Below are 20,191 nucleotides of genomic sequence, written 5' to 3' on the forward strand. Positions count from 1 at the left end.
TCACATTGTCACGTTTCTTATGCACGGTAGTCTGAATCTCCCTCCACAGTTCGGCATTTACCTGGCCAACTTTAGTGTGATATTGACACAGGCCTGAATGAATCTGCTTGGACAGCTCTGCGTTTACCTGGTAGTCAACAGAATGATTCTAATGCGAGGCTGACTGAATATGCTTCTACAGTGCTGTGTTTACTGGTCCAGCGTTAACGCAATTCCGAAGCAGGGCTGTCTGAATCCCTCTTCACAGTTCTGTCTTTACTTGGCTGGCATTTGTACAGTTCCGCTCTCGAACTGGCTGAATCTGCTCATACAAATCCGCAATTACTAGGTCACCACTGTTGGGATTTTGAGGTGAGGTTGACTGATATGTTTTCACGGTGTGGTGTTTACATGGCAAAATTTAGCGATTTTGATGTGAGGCTGACTAACTCTGTTTGTGTAGTCCCTGGCCAACATCTGAGCGATTCCTCTGTGAGGCTCTACGTTTAAGTTCCCAGCTTTGTGTGATTCTGAAGCGAGTTTCACTGACTCAGTTGTAGATCGCTGTTCTTATCAGCCAATGTTAGTACGATTCTAATGCTAGGGTGACTGAATGTGCTTTTATAGCACTTTGTTCAGAAGGCCAGCGTTAGCATGATTCTTATGTTGGGATGTCTGAATCTTCCTTCACAGTTCTGCATTAACCTGGGCAGCTTTAGTGTAATAGTGATGCGAAGCTGACTGAATCTGCTTGTACAATGGTGCATTTTCCTCTCCAGAATCAGATCAGTTCAGATGCTGGGCTCACGTCATTTACATGGCTAGTGTTAGCATGACTCTGATGTGGGGCTGAGTGAATGTGCTTGTGCAGTGCAGCATTTACCTCGCCAACAATAGCGTGATTCTGAAGTTGCACTGATTGCGTTTACCTGCCCACCTGCCCAACACTAGCGTGATTCTAATGTGGGTCACTGAATCTGATTGTACGACTCTGTATGTAAGCGCCCAGCATTGTGAAATTTTGATGAGGGTCTTCTAACACTGTTTATAGAGTGCTGCATTTACCTGACCATCATTGTGCAATTCTAATTCGGTGTTGACAGTATTGACATGTATAGGGCTACGTTTACCAGGCCATTGTTAGCGAAGTTCTGATAGTGGGCTGATTAACCGGGTTCTGCAGCACTGGTTTTACCTAGCTAGCGTTAGAGCGATTCTGATATGGGGTTCACTGAATCTACATTTCACTTGCCAGCATTGTGAGAGTCTGATGTGAGGCTGACTGGCTCTTCTTGAGCGCTATGGGCACATGGCCAGCGTTAGAGAGTTTCTGAGCTGACTAAATTTGCTTGTATAGCTCTGCATTTACTGCCCATCGTTAATGTGATTCTGATGCAACGCTGACTAAATGGCGGTCCCTAAACAGGGCTGTCTGAATCTCTTTCCATACTTCTGTGTTTTCATGGCCAGCTTGACAGTGATACTAACATGGGTCAGACTAAATGTGTTTGTGTAGCTCTGCATTTACCTGTCAATCGATGGGTGATTCTAGTGTGATGCTAATTGAAGCTTATTTTACAATGCATCGTTTACCTGTATAGCATTTCCCAATTTTGATCCTGGGATGACTTCATTTACCCGTACAGTGCTAGTGGGTACCTGATGTTCCGCTGCTTCGTTTACCTGGGCACCATGAAGGTGATTCTGATTCTGGGCTGATTGTGTTTATAATGCCAGCGTTAGCGCGATTCTGATGTACGGGCTAACTGAACGTTGTATCTCATCTCTGGCTTTATCTGGCCAACGTTAGTGCGACTATGACGCGGTGATGACTGAATTTACTTGTACTTCTCTGCATTTACCTGGACAGCATTTTTTCAATTATGATGCGAGGAGGATTCAATCTGCGTGTACAGAGTTGCGTTTGCCTGGTCAGCCTCAGTGCTATTATGATGCTGGGCTGATTCCATTCAGCTAGCCAGAGTTAGTGTGATTGTCATGTGGCCGGCCCTTGTGGCCCAGCGGTTCTAGGCACTTCAGTCCATAACCGCGCTGCTGCTACGGCCGCAGGTTCGAATCCTGCCTCGGGCATGGATGTTTATGATGTCCTTAGGTTAGTTAGGTTTAAGTAGTTCTAAGTTCTAGGGGACTGATGACCTCAGATGTTAAGTCCCATAGTGCTCAGAGTCATTTGAACCATATTTGATTCTCATGTGGGGTTCATTGAATATGCTTGTGCAGGTCTGTGTTTACCTGAGAGGCATTTGTGTGATCCTGATGCGAGGCAGACCGTATCTGCTCGCACAGCGCTGCATTTACCTGGCCAGCGTCAGCTCGATTGTGATGCTAGACTGACTGCGTTCACCTGTCAAACGTTAGCATTCTTCTAATGTGGGTCTTACTATTGTTAAATTAGATGGAGTTATCTGAAATTGAATAGTTTTTTTTTGTCAACGATCTGAGACGATAAAGCGAGTCTGCAAGTTACCTTCGTTTACAGGCTGGCGCACGGCAACGCCCATGTTGACAGATCCAGTCTAATGACGCTTCGGCTTTACAGCTTCCTATCCTCTTCAAAAGATTTCGGTAGTGTGCTACTATGATGTTTTTTCCCTTACATGTACAATGTGCTAGCGTCTCACGAAGACAGGCCTGCAAAACAGAGACACTTAGCCCATAACCTCGTCTTCAGTGGTGTTGAATCCAAATGTTACCGCTAGTTGCTTACTCTTTCGCCTCCTGCTCATAGTGACAGACCCAGTTCTCTTCGACGTTGATCAGGGTTGCATCTGTTTGGCCTGATGCAAGTAAATAACTTCCGCTGTTTTCTAAGATTGGCACGATTTTTGAATGGGGTCGCGCAAACCAGCAATCGGCGACCTTCCTTATGATCTCATGGGCATGCATGTTTTGATAACGGATCCATGGCTGATTTTCACTTTTTCCATGATGACAGTGGTGTCACCGCCAGACACCTCACTCGCTAGGTTGTAGCCTTTAAATCGGCCGCGGTCGGTTAGTATACGTCGGACCCGCGTGTCGCCACTATCAGTGATTGCAGACCGAGCGCCGCCACACGACAGGTCTAGAGAGACTCCCTAGCACTCGTCCCAGTTCTACAGCCGACTTTTCTAGCGATGGTTCATTGTCTATATACGCTCTCATTTGCCGAGCCTTCAGCTACGTCATTTGCTACTACCTAGCAAGGCGCCATATTCAGTTACTATTCTGAACAGATGATATTGTGAATCATGTACCGTCAAGAGCGACGTTCATCATTAATGGATTAAAGTTAAGTATCAAACTAGCTACGACCGCTTTCTGAATTCTAATTCCTCGTCATGTTCCAGACCTCACGTCAGTATAGTCCTTCCCTCCTCACGCCAGCCTGCGTGAGCTAAAACGCTTGCATTTCGGCCTCCTCTAGCAACACGGTGTTGGTTCTTCTGCCAACACAACAATGACATCGTCTGTGATAAGGTTTCTGAATACCAGACCCAGAATTATGAATTCCAGCCGTCAGAGACAAATTGTCTGACACATTGTTGTTCGTCATTCACACTTTAATGACCACACTGGAAGCGATTGTATTGTCTAAATTCTGCATCAGACAACGGCTCACTGTTCCTGTACACTTCCACAAACTCAACATTGACAGGTGCAGCACTGTTTCTCTTAAACTGAAAAGAAATTACCAAATGATATTTCGTTGTACCCAATAAGTGTGCGATTTTACTTATTTATTCTCATCTACAGGCCTGTTACGTGACAGTGGCTCAAAGATTTCGGTATGTATCAGGACCGCAGACATATACATGCCAACAAAATGTCAGTACCTGACCTTTAATTTTTCAAGATGATTATTAAAACCTAATGACCTCTCCAAGAATGTCACGATACTCTTTTCCTGTTACTCTTAACGTTGGAAACCAATCCAGTGCCAGTGCTGATATAAAGCCGAGTCTTTTCCAACAGCATTATAGCGATAGCCAGGTTTAACTGCTGCTCTCTACTATGGATTACTATTAAAAAACGAACATATCCTATTCCCATGAAAAATATCATTTCCTAGTCATAAGGTGAAGGTGAACTTTTTCGCAATGTATTTGTTAAATCACTGTGACGAACCTAGTCTTTGGTGACTTGCTTTTGGTCTCTTTTTAATAGCAAGTGCCCACGGGTCGCAAGCCACGTCGTTTTCTGTTTAGTACTGGGGTGACATCCAAGGCTGGTTCCGGTCGTACATCAGAAGAGCTACTTTCGAGATCACTCACTGTCCTGATGGGAATAACCTTTATTTGATGGAGAGACTTGTTGTTGGACGGCTATTACAATGTGCAAGAAGTTTGGAAGTATCAGTCCTGTTTATATTAAATGATGAAGTTTAGTTTTGTTTTCGAGTGTAGCTGGCTTTGTTTACTAGTTTCACTTTGTGCGCAGGTATTTGATTGTGATTCCGCACCGTGGAGTAAGTACGAATTGGTTGTAAATTCTTAATTACTTGGAAGCTCCTTCATCATTGATACACTTATGAAGTTGTTTCCAATCATAACTTAATAGATGTTAGCTATTCATGTCTAACATTCTGCGTGGTTTCTGTTTGTTCTAAGACATGTCTCCCTACCACTTTCGCGCAACGATGCTCTGAGTTTTTTTTTTTTTTTTTTTTTTTTTTTTTTTTTTTTTTTTTTAGGAAATTGACTAGTTTGAACCTGGGAGCTGTTGCTGGTAAGCCGACGCCAGACCACACATGGCATGTAGAGTTCAGAAGAGTTTAGTGATATAATCAAATACTTGATGATTTCAGCGTCAGCTCCACTGCACTCACTGTAAAGGAATCTTAATACTAACTAAATTTATTTGAAGGGGTTCAAGGCTTTCCGGTTTTTAGTTAGCTGGTAAAATAGCGTCGAAAAAGCAACATTGTTTATAAATTGCACTATTGATAAAAGGAAATATTTTAATACAGGATGATAAAAATCAACTGCGTTCAACAAAAATGTGAACGAATATTCCCTGAATGGGTTTCCAAATTCTACAATGGATCAAAGGATGACCTATGACATATCACATCTGTAATCTAGGTTTAAGCTAAGTTTCATAAAAGAGAAAACTATCTAATTGGTGTATAGTTACCCTCAATTATCTTTAATTACTTATTTAACTTGTCTTAAATTACCATGGCCGATGTGGCTTCTCAATAATTATATAACAGATAAATCATCGCGTTTCAGATTTTAACTTCTAGTAGCAAATGTGAATACCACAAAGTTTAATTGACGATCGACACTAGTATTACGTAAAAAGGGGATGTAACAGATGAGACCTCTGCAGTTCTGAGTGAAGCCTTATGCGCTCTTATGCGGCATCGCGTGCGTTCATTACCTTGTCGGTAGTTAGGTAGCGTCAGGGCGGCGGCGGGCGGTGCAGCTCCACACACCTCACCGTCTCGGAAGCAACTCCCTAACTTCCTTACTACTCTTTACCGAAGTTGGTTTAAGAACAAAGTATCTGGCTGTGTTTTCAACTGACCAATCCGTGCCTCAGTGTTAACCTTAAGCTCTGCCTACAAAAATTCTGTCTATCCAATGAGAAACATTATACTTTTCGTGGTGGGGCAATGTTTTTATTGTTGGCTGCATAACAGAGACGTGTATAGTCTCACGCTAAAACTTGCAGCTGGTGTGGCCCTTTTAATGTTATCGTAAGATCTATACCGTTCTTTTGGAGGGCTCCATCTTTTAACTTGGGCTGGGGGCTGGTGATGTGGGTGTCCGTCACTTATCGTATGGCCTTCTAGCTTACACTGCTCTGCTCTTGGCTTCTCGTTTCTCCCCTCGGAACTGCATCTGTTTCACGGTGAGAAGGTATGACGTGTATTTAGGCGTTCTTGTGTTAGTCTGTGGTATTCCATTTGCTCACTAGTTGATCATATTACTTTGGTTAATTTAATGTGAGGATTTATTCGGAGCTATGTGACATACTGCACGATTTGCTATCATGTCACGGTTTTCATGGAAGGTGTTGGATTTGCCTGACACCTTACACGTGGAGCGTAATATCAGGAGAGGATAGGGGAAATACATCCGTGAGGGTAATCTCATCCAGGCTGGATTATGCTGTTTGAATGGCGTGGGCTTTATCCAGTTGTTGCTACATCCTGCTGGCAGGGGTAACACCTCAAGCACCAGTCATGCCAGCCATTTTCCAGTTACATTGTGGTACTACTAAAGTGAGGTTTATTTTCAATGTGTTTGTCACGATTTTTTCAGCTGTATTTTGCAAAGAATGTGCTACTATAAGTTTCTTTAAAGTACTGTGTGCATGTCAACTACTAGCCCTAGATTTGAACTTTCATTTAATTGTAGATTTGCCGAGGTATTTGAATTAAAAACTGAGTTCTGCTTAGGTTAGTCGCGGAACTCACTTGGGGTGTTGGCACATTATTGTTGAAGTGTGTTGCATTCCCCCTTGATAATAAAAGTAGGTGGTTATGATTCCAATTCGAATGATTAATTTAAAAATTTGGATAACTAGAGATTCAGAATAAAAATAAAGAAAACTAAAATAAAAGAAGTATAAAACACTTTTGGGATTCATGAAGCTACTTTGCATACGAGAGTGAAAGTGAAATACTCAGGGTACAAAATTACATGCCTCCAGCTGCGAAACATCGTATTTGGGTACGTAGACGCTAACAAGGTAGCGAACAATTTTGATAGGTAATTCAGGTTAGATGGAAAGAATTGGCTAACTCTAGCTCTTTGACACGTAACGTGTGTCCACAGGACATGTGGCCTGTGGTTGAAGAAGTGTCATGATGATCTCTCCATTGGCAAAATATTCCGGAATAGTCCCCCATTCGGATCTCCGGGAGGGGACTGCCAAGGGGGAGGCTACCATGAGAAAAAGATTGAATAATCAACGAAAGGATAATGTTATACGAGTCGGGGCGTGGAATGTCAGAAGTTTGAACGTGGCAGGGAAACAAGAAAATCTGAAAAGGGAAATGCAAAGGCTCAGTATAGATATAGTAGGGGTCAGTGAAGTGAAGTGGAAGGAAGACAAGGATTTCTGGTCAGATGAGTATCGGGTAATATCAACAGCAGCAGAAAATGGTATAACAGGTTTTGGATTCGTTATGAATAGGAAGGTAGGGCAGAGGGTCTGTTACCTTGAACAGTTCAGTGACCGGGTTGTTCTAATCAGAATCGACAGCAGACCAACACCGACAACGATAGTTCAGGTATACATGCCGACGTCGCAAGCTGAAGATGAACAGATAGAGAAAATATATGAGGATATTGAAACGGTAATGCAGTATGTAAAGGGGGACGAAAATCTTATAGTCATGGGTGACTGGAATGCAGTTGTAGGGGAAGGAGTAGAAGAAAAGGTTACAGGAGAATATGGGCTTGGGACAAGGAATGAAAGAGGAGAAAGACTAATTGAGTTCTGTAACAAGTTTCAGCTAGCAATTGCGAATACCCTGTTCAAGAATCAAAAGAGGAGAGGTATACTTGAAAGGCCGAGAGATACGGGAAGATTTCAATTAGATTACATCATGGTCAGACAGAGATTTCAAAATCAGATACTGGATTGTAAGGCGTACCCAGGAGCAGATATAGACTCAGATGACAATATAGTAGTGATGAAGAGTAGGCTGAAGTTCAAGACATTAGTCTGGAAGAATCAATACGTTAAGAAATGGGATACGGAAGTTCTAAGGAATGACGAGACGCATTTGAAGTTCTCTAACGCTATAGATACAGCAATAAGGAATAGCGCAGTAAGCAACACAGTTGAAGAGGAATGGACATGTCTAAAAAAGGGCATCACAGAAGTTGTGAAGGAAAACACGTACAAAGAAGGTAGCTGCGAAGAAACCATGGGTAACAGAAGAAATACTTCAGTTGATTGATGAAAGGAGGAAGTACAAATATGTTCCGGGAAAATCAGGAATAAAGAAATACAAGTCGCTGAGGAATGAAATAAATAGGAAGTGCTGGGAAGCTAAGACGAAATGGCTGCAGGAAAAATGTGAAGACATCGAAAAAGATATGATTGTCGGAAGGACAGACTCAGCATACAGGAAAGTCAAAACAACCTTTGGTGACATTAAAAGCAACGGTTGTAACGTTAAGAGTGCAACGGGAATTCCACTGTCAAATGCAGAGGAGAGAGCAGATAGGTGGAAAGAATACATTGAAAGCCTCTATGAGGGTGAAGATTTGTCTGATGTGATAGAAGAAGAAACAGGAGTCGATTTAGAAGAGATAGGGGATCCAGTATTAGAATCGGAATTTAAAAGAGCTTTGGAGGACTTACGATCAAATAAGGCACAAGGGATAGATAACATTCCATCAGAATTTCTAAAATCGTTAGGGGAAGTGGCAACAAAACGCCTATTCACGTTGGTGTGTAGAATTTATGAGTCTGGCGACATACCATCTGACTTTCGGAAAAGCATCATCCACACAATTCCGAAGACGGCAAGAGCTGACAAGTGCGAGAATTATCGCACAATCAGCTTAACAGCTCATGCATCGAAGCTGCTTACAAGAATAATATACAGAAGAATGGAAAAGAAAATTGAGAATGCGCTAGGTGACGTTCAGTTTGGCTTTAGGAAAAGTAAAGGCACGAGAGAGGCAATTCTGACGTTACGGCTAATAATGTAAGCAAGGCTAAAGAAAAATCAAGACACGTTCATAGGATTTGTCGACCTGGAAAAAGCGTTCGACAATATAAAATGGTGCAAGCTGTTCAAGATTCTGAAAAAAGTAGGGGTAAACTATAGGGAGAGACGGGTAATATACAATATGTACAACAACAAAGGGGGAATAATAAGAGTGGACGATCAAGAACGAAGTGCTCGTATTAAGAAGTGTGTAAGACAAGGCTGTAGCCTTTCGCCCCTACTCTTCAATCTGTACATCGAGGAAGCAATGATGGAAATAAAAGAAAGGTTCATGAGTGGAATTAAAATACAAGGTGAAAGGATATCAATGATAAGGTTCGCTGTTGACGTTGCTATCCTGAGTGAAAGTGAAGAAGAATTAAATGATCTGCTGAACGGAATGAATAGTCTAATGAGTACACAGTATGGTTTGAGAGTAAATCGGAGAAAGACGAAGGTAATGAGAAGTAGTAGAAATGAGAACAGCGACCAACTTAACATCAGGATTGATGGTCACGAAGTCAATGAAGTTAAGGAATTCTGCTACCTAGGCAGTAAAGTAACCAATGACAGACGGAGCAAGGAGGACATCAAAAGAAGACTCGCTATGGGAAAAAAGGCATTTCTGGCCAAGAGAAGTCTACTAATATCAAATACCGGCCTTAATTTGAGGAAGAAATTTCTGAGGATGTACGTCTGGAGTAGAGCATTGTATGGTAGTGAAACATGGACTGTGGGAAAACCGGAACAGAAAAGAATCGAAGCATTTGAGATGTGGTGCTGTAGACGAATGTTGAAAATTAGATGGACTGATAAGGTAAGGAATGAAGAGGTTCTACGCAGGATCGGAGAGGAAAGGAATATAAGGAAAACACTGATAAGGAGAAGGGACAGGATGATAGGACATTTGGTATAATATGAGGGACTGACTTCCATGGTACTAGAGGAGCTGTAGAGGCCAAAAACTGTAGAGGAAGACAGAGATTGGAATACGTCTAGCAAATAATTGAGGACTAGGTTGCAAGTGCTACTCTGAGATGAAGAGATTAGCACAGGAAAGGAATTCGTGGCGGGCCGCATCAAACCAGTCAGCAGACTGATGACCAAAAACAACAGCTCTTTGAAATCAGTCTTCAGTCGAGAGTTTGACCTGTATATGAAGTCAACGCTGTATGAAAAAATTACTCCTCATGGTAAGCTAAACCGTATAGTAAGGCATATATTAAGAATACTACTGTGGACAACGGACAGTCGGAGTTTAAGACATGTGACATTCGCCCTTTCAACCAAAACAAATTTCAACTTATTGACTTAAAATTACGTGAGACCTTCAGAGATATTGTCCTTAATGGTGAAGAGCTCCCGAGTGGAGCAAATAGAAATGAGATGGTTGCTTCTCAAAAGGAACAAGATATCTCAGAAAGCAGTCAAGAGCAGTCCTGGATCATCAGCAGAAGATGTTCCGATTTTACTAGGAGAGGTCTCAACAAAATCAAGTACAAGTGTCGAGCATATAAATGTATCTAACGTATATCATATCCTAAAAACTGAAAAGTTATTTCTTAGACAAAACAAGATAAGTGAAAGTGAAGGAGAGTCAGGCACCCTTACAGCAGTCCCAGAGAAGAAATAACTACAATTGGAGTTATCAGTAAAGAAATAAAAAGAAGCTATGAAACAGAAAGCTGAAGAAAACAAGAAAAGAATACTTAAAGATACTGAACATAGCATCCCAGTTCTACTAATTAAAAAAAGAGCTCAAAGAAGAAACAGATGTCGTACTATAAGGAACTCAAACTGGGAAGAGAAAGAAAAAGCGAAGATGACCTAAATATCGTCTTGAAGGACGTTTGTGACGACAATGAAACGGATGGTGTTTATCCAACAGTATTTCCAGAATATGTCTGTTTAGTGTGCGGAGGATTTGGGAAAGATGGGGAACTATAGTATGTACGTGTTTCGTGTATTAGGTGGAGCCGTGAACAATGTAGTACTTGGAACACCCCAAAAGATTACAAAAAGGTTACAAGTGTGATATTTAGAGAGAGAGAGAGAGAGAGAGAGAGAGAGAGGGTGTATCACAATTAATGGCGTAAACGCATGAAGTTGATAGTACACGATACTAGAAGCAAAAAAGTCTCATTTAACATATAGTCGAAGATGCATACCTTAAGGACTATGAGCAGTTTTTCATCATCGATACTGTGAAACAATTCTTTTCTACTGCCAGTTCTTTGCTTTCCATATTTTGGGAAGTGGTAGTATGGACCAAAATAAGAAAAAAAGGTTCAGCAAACATGTACTCTAAAACGCATACCTTAAAAGTTACGAGCACCTGATCATTAGAGGAGTTGTGTTTCAAAGTAACAAAGATGAAAAATTGCTCGTAGCTCTTAAGGTATGCATTTTCGACCCTATGTTTAATGAGACATTTTTGCTTCTTGTACTTTCAACTGCATGTGCTTATGCCATTAATTATGATACATCCTATATACAGGATGTAAATTTTAAGTTGACAAACCAGAATAACTCGAAAAATAAGCTTCACACGAAAAAATGTGGATAATCCAAAGTTGACATTTTCGAGAGGGACATCCGCTGATATATATCATAATTATTTTGTTCATTAATGTCTGTTTAGTATATTTAATCCATGAACGAAACTAACAAAATGCTGTGTCGTCCTTTTTTTTTGGACTGTTTGTTTTGCGTGTTATTAGCCCGTGCTATGAGTGTCATTACCCTAATAAGCCGAGAATACCACGCATTTTCCCTTTTATTTATTTTAACGCTAACATTAATGTTTATAATCGTTTACAGTCGCTTTGAATATGTCGAAAAACGTCCGTAATATGATATGAATTTGTTTTAATAGCTGTTGATGATGTAATGAACAATTTACATCGATGTTTCCTTAGGTATGTGTATTTCCTCCACCCCACCCTAGTTTTGTGCTAATGATTCTGGATTGCGAATTCGAAAGATGTTATCTTGCTTTCTAAAAACGAATATAGTTTGAATCATCTCTGCAAGGTTATAAAACGTTCCAGTTGTCTTTAAAGGTCAGTATGTTTCTTATTAAAATCAAATCGCATTGTCTTTTACACTTGCTTTTTTTACATGTGGCACGCTAGTGAGCCAACATCTTGTCATGCCACAGAAGTGAAGTACGTCAATTCACAGTCAGTTTAATAAATTTCCATTCAGCTGCAGAGCAGGCACTCAGAATAATAAATATTAATCAGTAGAGCCTCTATGCAAGGCAATCAGTATGGTGTGGTGCTGGCCTGTAAAATGAGATTTAATGGTTGCACTGCTTCACAGAACTTCTATTATGTCATATCATATACGAATATAGACTTTTATTAAATACGCTTTCAGCTAGTTAACTATTTTCTGCACTCTGAACTTATGCGTACATAGCAGAGGAGACTACTGCTCAGCACATCAGGACGATATAAACAGGAAGCTAAAAAACAGTGTAATCCGTTGCTTTCATGAAGCTTTTCATTCCTGTACTGCATGACGTATTTCGATATGCTGACCCATATCACTACTGTTATGTAACTTGAAACGCCCCTTTGAACAATTTATACAAGACTGTGCTTATACTGACACACAATATTTTTTAGCGCAACGCAATCTGACTTCCAAAAATCCCTACGAAAGAATGGCCCTGACTAGCATTAACCTATAAGTTTCACAAATCACTTACCTCACAAAAATCTTCGTTACTCAAGTTACTACAATACAGCGAGCGCCACTACTGCCAGCTAAATAAAAGATTCAAACTACTGAAGGCACTAACTACTGATACATATAGTTAGCAAATGAAAGATTTTAATAGAGAACAAACAGTGTATTTACCTTAATAGTCAAAATATATATGGTAGTTCATGACATCCAGTCTTACAAATTACAAAACTCCGCCATCTCTCTCCCCACGTCCACCACTGCTGGCGGCTCACCTCCAACTGCGCAACGCTACGCGCTGTTGGCATCCAGCTGCCGCTGCCCAACACTACAATGGCAGACAACAATGCAAACTAGCCACAGACTGCACAAGGCACAGCCAGTGATTTTTATACAGAGCGCTACGTGGCGGCGGCGTTACCAATAAAAAAACCTAAACAGCCTACTTACATAGCCCCCAAGCTCCCTACAAAAAAATTTACAAATTGTTTTGGGCCGTGGCCAATACAGATTTGAAATTTTTTTTCATAATTACAATAACAAAGAAATGAAATGCACACACTTCTCGATACAATGTTGGTCAAAAGCTAAAATTTTCTCACAGTCCATAAAGACAGTCCTGATCATTCATCAAAGTAAAATTGCAGTGTTTTTCTCAAAGTCTGAGTAGTAAAAGAAATTGCACTTGGAAGTAGTGGATTTCTAAGCAGTCTTGAAGAAGTAGTGTTGTCCTTCCAACGAAAGACAGTGCTGACTCTTGACATGCAGACAGGTAATGGGCCACAGCAGTCGACGTTGAAGACTATCGGTAGGTAGGTCATCACAGAGTAGACCCCTTGTAGTCCTGGTAGAGATTACGGTATTGGTGGGCCACCAGAGGTGCAGACCCACTGCAGTCCTTGTAGAAATAATGGTATTAGTGGGTCATCAAAGGTGTAGACCCACTTTAGTCCTTGTAGAGATAGCCAGCAGCCATCTGTTTGACTGTGCAGGCGCACAATCACCATTGAAGAGACTTGCGGATAATATAGCAAGTCCATAACCACCACTTGTGCACTCACAAAAATTGTTTTTGAAATGTCCTTACAACCAGCAATGCTGTTATCCAGTCCCTTACTGAATTATTAACACACGTGCAAACACTATCAGTCCCTACTTCTCACATATTGTCCATATACTATGACCAACAGAAACGTGTGCAGTGAAATGTAATTTACAAGTTACTTAATTTGATGAACTGGTGTCAATTACAATTTTATAACATAAGAATACACTAACAAAGGTACAAAATATATCATTAAAGAACATAATAGTACAGATAACATTTGCAGTAATGCAGGCTTTACAAAAGAATCGAAACAACAAATACATCAGTGTTACAAAAATTATGAAGGTAAGTACATACATAAAAGATCAGAATAACTCTTGAAACATCAACTTCACACATGAGCATTAAAACAAAACACAATAAATAATGTCTGAACATATTTACAAAGAAAATAACATAGTATTTGAAAAATTCTACAACATAAATATTATTAGCTAAACACATAAAGACAGGAAAAAGACAAATACACAAGGGTACATAAACACATAGAGGGATAATACGAAAGGAAAGGACAGGGTTTGTTTTACTGCAGTATTTTGCATAGAGATCTCCCTTAGTTCATCATTATTTCCAAAAAGTCATATCTATACCTGCTTTCTGTACTTTTCTCATATAACCTCTCAGTGCATTTCTTCAAATCCATCGCAACTCATTCTCTTATATAGGCTACCCCCTCTTAAGCTAACTTAAATCTACTGAGCTCAGATGCTAAACTAAGGGACGAGGCAATGCAGCAGCACAAAACAATTAACACAAACAGAAATGATAAAAAAACGGAAATTGGCAAAAAAAGGCAGCGTTATTACAACTAATATAAGGCAATGCGCAGCAAACAAGAAAAATAAATCAGTAATAAAATTGGCTTAACCTAGTAATACAAAGTGACATTCAGTAGCACTATGAATTGCAAACAGCCACAGCAAATGCTATAACTTATACCTAAACATGACAAAGCTCAAGCAGAAAAAATAGTACACTAAAGACAACAATGCAGATAAGGGAAAGTTATAATCACATCTTAATGACTATGTAATTAAAGTGGTGCACCACAACTTATTCTATTAAATAAATTACCACGTACTTGAAAAGAAAATTATGTATGCAGTTCCTGTTACTAGTCCCTTCTTATTGTTCTTTCCTTTCCAAGTGCTCCATTTTTTTTGAAGAATGTGGATCATAAAATTATTATTTAACAGATCTGTTGACAGAAAGTTTTCACATTAGCAAATGCATTTAATTTTATTTTATAAAACCAATGCTGTAACACAGCTGGAAAACAGATATCAAATGAAATAAGCAATTATGCAAAGCAAAGAATAAAAACATCAGTCAATAGCTATGTGGCATTTCATAAGTCAGTGGAAGTTCTCTCAACTCTCGTAGAAAGACACTTGTTAATCAGGTGTGCAGATGTAAGAATGTTTCCAAACAGCCTACTTACAAACTGTCTTTGTATGACTACATGTTTATTCGAGCAGATCTTTGTTCTCTCGGGTATTACATGTTTACATATTCATATCATTATGTATCTGGGCTTATGTTATCACTATGCGTGAGAGTAGTCTAAACTGAGGGGACAAAAGTCATGGAAAAGCGATATGCGCGTATACGAGTTGGACTCGAGACAACTGCAAAGCCGTGGTCTGCTCAGATGAGTCCCAGTTGATAAGAGTTGATGGTAAGGTTCGAGTGAGGGCCAGACCACGCGAAACCACGGTCCCAAATTGTCAATAAGGTACTGTGCTAACTGGTGGTCGTTCTGTAACGGTGTAGGCTGTGTTTACATGGAACGGACTGTCCTCTGGTCCAACTGGATCGATCATTAAGTGGAAATGATTACGGTCAGCAACTGGACTTTATGATCGCAAACAGTGATGGAATATTTGTGAATGAAAATGCATTCTGTCACTGGGTCATAATTGTTCGCGATTGGTTTGAAGAACGTTCTGCACAATTCGTGAGAATTATTTGACCACCTGAATCGCCCGAAATGAATCGCATAGAAATTTATGGGACATGATCGAGAGGTCAGTTCGTGCACAAAATCCAGCACCGGCAACTCTTTTGCAATTATAGACAGCTTCAGGGGCAACATGATTCCACAGCTTCAGGGGCAACATGATTCTGGAATATGTATGGATGAAAATACACTCTGTCACTGGGTCATAATTGTTCGCGATTGGTTTGAAGAACGTTCTGCACAATTCGTGCGAATTATTTGACCACCTGAATCGCCCGAAATGAATCGCATAGAAATTTATGGGACATGATCGAGAGGTCAGTTCGTGCACAAAATCCAGCACCGGCAACTCTTTTGCAACTATAGACAGCTTCAGGGGCAACATTATTCAATATTTTTACATGCAGTACTTGCTCCACTGAACTTTGTAATCATCTTACGAACCCTTTAATTGTAACGATATTGTCCTTAGGCAGCTGTAAGGCTGCTGTGTTGTTTATATACATTCAAAGTTCAGCTATGCTCGCAAAAAGAAAGTTAAATTATTGAGGTCCGTTTACAATGAAAACGATGTTCATCGTTAAATATGACAGATATGCTATTTCCGAACATTTTCCAATAGTTAATAGTGTTTCATAGTGAAATGTCGTTTCTTATTGTTCCAGAGTCAGATGTGGATTTTTGTTGCTTACACATAGAGATTTAGATGACTCTGACATCCTTATATTGTGTTTGTAGATACTGTGTTAACGAAATTTTGCTTATGCTATCTTGGTAGATATTGTATCAATGAAAGTTTTCTTGTGCTACGTTTGTAGATACTGTGTTATGAAATTTTGGTTACGCTATATTCGTTAGTACTACATGAATGAAATTTTGCTCCTGCCATGTTCGTAGATATTGTGTTAATGAAATTTATCTTGTGCTGTGTTCGTAGGTACTGTGTCAATGATATTTTGCATATGTTATGTTCGTAGATATTCTGTTAATGAAATTTTTCTTAAGCTATGTTCATAGATACTGTGTCAGTGAATTTTTCTTTTGCTATGTTCGCAGATATTGTGTCAATGAAATATTGCGTATACTATCTTCGTAGCTATTGCTCACTTAATGGGCCCCACTCAGACCAGACGCACTTGTTATACATACATGTCAGCCTTTCGTTAATTGTATCATGCAACATGTTCAGCCAGTTAAATGGAAGTTTACATGAGAATTTACTACACATAATGACTAAGCTTTTTCCCTCTAGGTTTTTAGTACTGTTATGTTTATGTAGCTTGAGTGTGATATTATAACCAAAACTAATAGCCACTAAGCATTATATTGATAATACTAATTATCAGTATTCAAATTTCGGGCTACTGCCGGTCGTTGTTCAAATGCATTCCATGATATTTCAAAAGGTTCAAATGGCTCTGAGCACTATGGGACTTAACATCTCAGGTCATCAGTCCCATATAACTTAGAACTACTTAAGCCTAACTAATCTACGTATATGACACACATCCATGCCCGAGGCAGGATTCGAACCTGCGACCGTAGCGGTCGTGCGGTTCCAGACTGAAGCGCCTAGAACCGCTCGGCCACCATGATATTTCGCCTCTGCACCTGTCCTCCATTGCGCAATATATGTAGCGGGCCGCAACGTTCCGTGGATGCATCAAATTCATGTTGACAGACCGAAAACGTTACCCCGCCGCAACGCCCTCGCTGGTGGAATCTCGGAATTCAATTGTCCTCTGCGCTGCCGCTCACCCTGGCCGTCGGGGCACTACGTCGTCTCCGATTTGAGTAAATTCGTGGAGACGATAGCATTGCATGCATTGCCCAGATTATTAGTGTTTCTAAAATGATTTTCTTTCTATGTGATAAAGCAATGTAGAATTTCAAAAAATGCGTATATATTCTTGGAATGTTTCATTCAAGTGAATGCACTGGAAGACCGTATCTTCCATAAATTCTTTTTTTTCTTTCTTTTTTTGCGGTTTATAAGTGAAAACTGATCAAAGATTACTACAGATATTTAAAGATTACGTAGATGAATTTTCAATAAGCACCAAATTTCAGAATTAGCCGCACTTCTCTTACAATAAGGCATCCTAAAACTACAACCACACACGCAGGCTACAGTGAAGTGTTGAATCAGGTAAGAATCTAACAGTTGTGATACTGGGTCTGCTCTATCTCCCTACCCCAGTTGCACAAGGACGTTCTATGAGTGTTTAAGGAATTTGGTGGTGAACCTACGGTCTGCAAGGTAGGAAGATACCATCTCACGCATGCAGGGTTCAGAAGAGTGCAGCAGTACTGACAATGATGTAATCAGACGATGATCTCAATGTCGGTTCCACTACACTCCCTGTAAAGTAAATGTGATCGCTAACAGAAATTAGTGTATGGGTTCAGGCGTAACTATATGTTAGCAAAAATGAAAATTTTAGATTTTCGTTATTAAGGTTTATTTTTACTCTAAGTATGACTTCATGAAACAGCAATGTTAACAAAAGTACGTACAGGATGGTAAAATATTGATGTTGGGTGTTCACTACTGTGAAGCAAAAGTCCTAACTAATCTAATCTTCTTTAATGATGAGTTGGTTGATAGCCAGAATGAGATTTTCACTCTGCAGCGGAATGTGCGCTGATACGAAACTTCCTGGCAGATTAAAATTATGAGACGGACCGAGACTCGAACACAGGATCTTTGCTTTTCGCGGGCAAGTGCGCTACCATCCGAACCACCTACGCACGACCAAGGAACCGTCCTCACAGCTTCAATTCTGCCAGTCGACAGGCAAAGGTCCCGAGTTCGAGTCTCGGTCCGGCACATGTTTTAATGTGCCAGGAAGCTTCAAGATGCTTGTTGATGATGTCTCAGGGTAGCTACAAATACTAACAAACTAAATACAGTTGGGGCCATAGATATCAATTACACTAAAACGCACAATACAAATACCCAAAATGGAATGGTGTCAGTAAAGAACAGTCAAAGGAAGTACATAATTAAAAAAATTCACAACTCTACAGAGGCTGATCAATCCTTTTCGTTAGATTGGACATCGCATGTGCCTGCTTCAAGTAAGCTCGACAACCGTGAATGTGTGTAACTACATGTCATGGCTGAAAGTACGAAAATTAGGAGAGACCGAGCAACCACACTTCTGAGTTTCAATTGAATATCACTTGCTAGCGTAGCGTGAGTGCGTGTGATTACCTTGCGTCGGCGGCGGCAGTGGCGGCTGTCGGCGTTAGCTGTGAATCTGACAATCTATTCTAAATCCCTCCCGACTGATATAACACCAGTCTGATAAACTTCCTACATCTTCGGTGAAGCCGAGACTCCTGTTCATTTCCTAGCTAAGATAACTGGCAAGGTACTTACTGTTTGGCTGGAATAGCGCGTCCATCGTTGCCCTCAAATAGCTCACAAGTGTTAGCTTCCAGTGCTCGGTGCGATTCTCCATACTAGGAGACTTTGCAGTTTAGCTCCTTATGAGTTAAGACGAGCCTGTGAACAAGTGTTCACATAATGACTCTCGCAATCGTCTCAGTATGGCACAAGTCGCCTTGCTCAAACACTCGACGATTTTCTACAAGAGAAGAAGCCTATTACTCTGTCTGCAGCTTGCCTATGTCAAAGCTAGTAGCACACATTTTCTTTCTGGCCTTCAGGGTGTTCATTCGTGTTACATCTCAACCTGCTAGAGTTTTCGTAGCCTGTCACAGGCTTCATATCTTCCGTAGTGCACAGTTTAACTTCTGCTATGTAATACTGAGATAAACAGCTTTCTCTTTCATGCTAGTTTTATCGCAAGTGGCTACAGTGAGTTACCAATGTTTTGAGTTGGGTTTCTCTGGACATTTATCTGAGACCTCCATCATGTTCCTGTAGAAAAGCTTTCAGAAGATCGTCGTTAAAAGCAGGGAAAAGGGCTGCTTTTGCCGGCCGCCTACACAGTGGCTGCAGTGTCGCATTGCGTTGGCTACGTTTCTCATGACGAGGGTTCCAGCCGTGTGAGATGACATGCTACCGTAAAATTTTCCTTTACCTCAGAACTACGCCTCGTAACTCGGGTCAGGAAAATTACTTGCATGCAATTACTAGTGTGAGTGTTAATGGTTTATATTCACAAAATGTAGATGTGTTTACACTTTGCCTATCAATAAAATTTGTATATTTTCTCGTTACTTTGTCATGTTACATATCGAGTTAACCGGAATGGTTTCAGGAATTTAATGTAATGTGTGTTATTTGTCTGACACCTTACAAGGGGCGATCAGCGTTTAAGGATGTATCAATCAACACATTAGATGATAGTCATGCTAAATTTTTGCCCTCTGCTTACAGTCAAACGCTGACCACAATCAGACTTGGTTAGAATATCATACATTTTGCGATGTCTTACATCAGTTTTCCGATGTCTACATCGCAAAGTACCCTGTGAACTTAGCATACGTCTTCTGGACATAAGAAGACATGAGTCGGGGAGAGGAGCATACAAGAAAGAAAACCGATTTGAAATCAGCAGTCTGTGCTAGTTGCCAAATGTGCTTCGGTATTAAGAAAACATGAATATTTTAAATACTAACTGTTGCAACATTCTATCTGTCCTAGGCATTTGGTGCCCAGTGACTTCCACCTATTTCTACATCCAAACAGATTTGTGGCTACAATTGTTCTGAGTCAAGTTGTTGCAGCAACCATAAACGAATACTTTTCAAATGTCCCGCATTGCACATTTAAAAACAACGGCTTGGACAGAATGCA

The sequence above is a fragment of the Schistocerca gregaria genome, chromosome 2 (genome assembly GCF_023897955.1).
Source record: "Schistocerca gregaria isolate iqSchGreg1 chromosome 2, iqSchGreg1.2, whole genome shotgun sequence".
Classification (NCBI taxonomy): Eukaryota; Metazoa; Arthropoda; class Insecta; order Orthoptera; family Acrididae; genus Schistocerca; species Schistocerca gregaria.